The sequence below is a fragment of the Trichosurus vulpecula genome, chromosome 5 (assembly GCF_011100635.1).
Source record: "Trichosurus vulpecula isolate mTriVul1 chromosome 5, mTriVul1.pri, whole genome shotgun sequence".
NCBI classification, from domain to species: domain Eukaryota; kingdom Metazoa; phylum Chordata; class Mammalia; order Diprotodontia; family Phalangeridae; genus Trichosurus; species Trichosurus vulpecula.
In genome coordinates this window covers 80,212,776-80,216,547 of record NC_050577.1, presented here as the reverse complement: position 1 = coordinate 80,216,547, position 3,772 = coordinate 80,212,776, and the positions used below count along the sequence as shown (strand labels likewise).

At 39.3% G+C, this 3,772-nt stretch overlaps 1 pseudogene; it reads left to right on the top strand.

Moving 5' to 3' along the window:
* The first annotated feature begins 333 nt into the window (after positions 1-333).
* LOC118851539 lies at positions 334-1,190 on the top strand (annotated as a pseudogene).
* The last annotated feature ends 2,582 nt before the right edge of the window (positions 1,191-3,772 follow it).

Here is a 3,772-nt window from a genome sequence, read left to right as displayed (position 1 = left end):
TGTTCTCTGCACATATACAGATTGTACCCTCTGTATTACTGAGAAACAGTCTTTAAGAGTGTTAGTGACTGAAAAGTACATTGTAATACAGCCCTACTGATGAGGAGCCTCTACAGACTTTAGCTGCATCGATGTTAGACATGAGGCAGTAGAACCTGCCTATGTTGCAGCTGCAGTGCCTGTGAGAACATATGAGCAGTCATTGTCTAATAGGCCTAGTAGTGGTTCATGCATTCAGGAACTAAAGAGACAATGGCTATTTTTATCTTACAAAAATTTGTAACTATATAAACGTTGTGAAAATAAGCCTACCTCTCTTTCCCCTCGCTCAAGATGGTGGACAAAAAGCCTCCAAAGGAACCAAAGGAAAAGAAGGTCAAAAAGGAAAAAAAAAAAAAGAGAACAAAAAGGAAGATGTGGCTGGAAAGGCGGTGAAAAAGCCTCAAAAGCATTGCAGTCAGAACCCAGTCCTGGCCCGAGGGATTGGTAGATACTCCAGGTCTGCAATGTATTCCTGGAAAGCCATGTACAAGCAGAAATATACTGCACCAAAAACCCGGATTGAAAGGAAAAAGAAAGAGAAGGTGCCTGCTACTATCTCAAAGCCAGTTGGTGGTGATAAGAATGGAGGAACCCGTGTGGTAAAGATTCGCAAAATGCCTCGGTATTACCCTACTGAGGATGTGCCTAGAAAGCTGCTAAGTCATGGCAAAAAGCCCTTCAGCCAGCATGTGAGGAGACTTCGAGCTAGCATCAAGCCAGGCACTGTTCTGATCATGCTCACTGGCTGCCACAGGGGCAAGCGAGTGGTTTTCCTGAAGCAGCTGGCTAGTGGCTTGCTACTGGTGACTGGACCTCTGACCATCAACCGTGTTCCTGTGAGAAGGACCCATCAGAAATTTGTCATTGCCACCTCTACCAGGGTTAACCTTTCAGGTGCAAAAATTCCAAATCATCTTACTGATGCTTACTTCAAGAAGAAGAGGCTCCATAAACCTAGACACCAAGAAGGAGAGATTTTCGACACAGAAAAAGAGAAATATGAGATTACAGAGCAGCGCAAGGCTGATCAGAAAACAGTGGACTCTCAGATCCTGCCCCAAATCAAGAAAATTCCTCAGCTCTGTGGCTACCCACGTTCTGTATTCTCTCTCTCCAATGGAATTTATCCACACAAACTGGTGTTTTAAATACCTTCCAGAGAACTCTTATTAAAATATTTGGAATAGTTAAAAAAAAAAAGAAAATAAGCCTACCAAGTATACACAAATCAGATTGTAGTGATCAACTATTTATCCATAAAAATCAATAGATCTAGAAGAATGCAATGACAGATAATATATATGAAGGAAGTTCCAAAAATTAATTTAGCCTTGGCATCTAGGCTCATTTCCAAGGCTTAATGTGGCAGCAGAGAATGCAAAGGTGGTGTTAAGGTACAATGAAAGGTGAATGGACTCAGGTCCAAACTCAAGGAAACTGGGTTCTAATCTCACTTTGAGGCTTACTACCTATGCAACCTTAGGTCACTTAACTTTCCTTGACCTTTTTTACTTCATACATTGAAAAAAAGAAAGAGGAATTTGACTTGCTGGACAATGTAGAATAAGATGAACCAAAGTATAATGCATCTGCATTATTTATTCAATGAATAATTGGATCTTAGATCATTTTTCCTGACACATTTTTTTATTAAAAGTACAGATTGTAGATGAACTTAGGGTTCAGAATATTAGTATACATGTCATAGAACACTGTGCAATTGACAGCTCATACTCTTAAATTGGAGGTTATATCATTTACCCAGCTATGTCTCTAGGGCAAGTTGAAAATCTACTATTTTATGTGAATAGGTCATTACTGTTCCTAAAAAGCACACGTTTACAGACTGCTCAAAATTTGTATATTCTCAATTCCTGAATACATTGAACTTTATAAAAATAAAACAATGTTTTGACCTGTGATCAAGTGGAAAAGTGGGCAGCTAGGTGCCACAATGGAGAAAGCCCTTTTATCTCAAGACTTGAGATAAAATCCAGCCTCAGACACTTCATAGCTGCATCACTCTGGGCAAGTCACTTAACCTTCTTTGCCTCAGTTTCTCATTTATAAAATGAGCTGGAGAAGGATACAGCAAACCGATCCAATATCTTTGCCAAGAAAACTCCAAATGAGGTTATGAAGAGTTGGACAGGACTGAGATGACTCAACAACAACAGAATGGGAAAGCAGATTCACTGAAGTTCACCTTGGCTTTATTTTTAAGAGGTAAATTGGGATTCTCTTTTCATATGCGTGATGTGATAACCAGGCCAATCATGATAACATGGGGAGGCAGTATGAGGTTATTGTAAATTTACTGGGCTGTCAGGACAACTGGCTTCATTACGAACTTAATGTGTGAAAAGTCACTTTAACTACTGCGCATGTCATAGGGAGGTGTCAGGACCTAATGAAATAAAATGCAAAGTGCTGTACAAATGGATTCTGTCGTGAGTAGCAAAACCTGTAGGAATGATGGTGAAATAATAAGAATGAATATATTTTTAAAAGTCTTAATTGGGGGCCAGGAAATAAATCTTCTAGGTCTCAGTTCTAGCAAAACCTGTCCTTTTGACTTTATGTAAGTAACTTTATCTTTCAGGACCTCACATTCCTCGTCTATAAAATGAGGGTGGGGAGAGGTGGGCAACTAATTTTCTCCACAGTCACTTTCAGTCTGAAAATTTTTCACTTTATGGGAATCAGTCCCAGCTACCAATGAATTCTTGGGCAAGTTGATAGACCTGACAAACGTAGCAGAAACAATTAGAGGTCGCACCTTTTAGATAGGTACATATGCATAGGCATTAGTTGAATGACAATTTTTAAAAGATAGAAGAAGGCAGGGTACACGGGGTATTTTCTACACCGTACAAACTCAAATCTCTGTTAAATAACCCTGCTCCTCTGGCTTATTTTGTTTTAAGCTTTGTTATGTCTTTTACGTCATTCTCAGAGTTAGGGAATAATATTAAGTTCCTTATCTCTTTAGGCCTTAGTTTACCCAGCTAGACTAGGACAAGGAAATTGGATTACATGATTACTTACATAATTTTTTTTCGCTCTAATGGCTTCTCATTCCATGCCCCTGTTGTAACGGCAAGCAAAGTGGGACTTTTTAATGTTTTTTTTTCTTTTGGAGTGTTTCTCTGCACCAAGGCAATCAAGTGCTTTTGATTGAGTCTTCCTTTTGTTTGTGGGAAAGCACATACCCTTTTGCTAGTTAGGTCACCAGAGTTGTGAAACCCTGGAGAGGTGTGAAGCACTCTGACCCTGAAGAAGTGTATATATACTCTGAGGTTAGCATTTTGTTTGGGGCTCACTCATTGGAAGAGTGTTAGTGTGGAGACTCTGGGTAGCCATTAAGGAGCCCTCTGGCTTTGAAAAACCAAATATTGGTGATTTTCTCTCTGGTAACTATGTATGTATAGCTTTGGTCAGACAGCTAAAAACCTGTCTACTGATTTGTGTTATTTGCTCCTTTTATATTTTCTCTGTTTGTAATTTCTGTTTATATGTGCTCTGAAGGTCATGGTACTGGCTTTTCCCCCTGAACTACGTGAATGATATATGTATGTTTAATTAAAGTGAGATCATAAACCCTTTAAGTTGCTTTCCTTAGAAAAGTGTATCAAAGAAACTAGGCTAGCAGCCCTTTTGTGTGCTCTTGTCGTGGATCTTATGTTGGTCTTTCACCTCTACAGCAGCTGTTAGCAACATTGTTGTTACA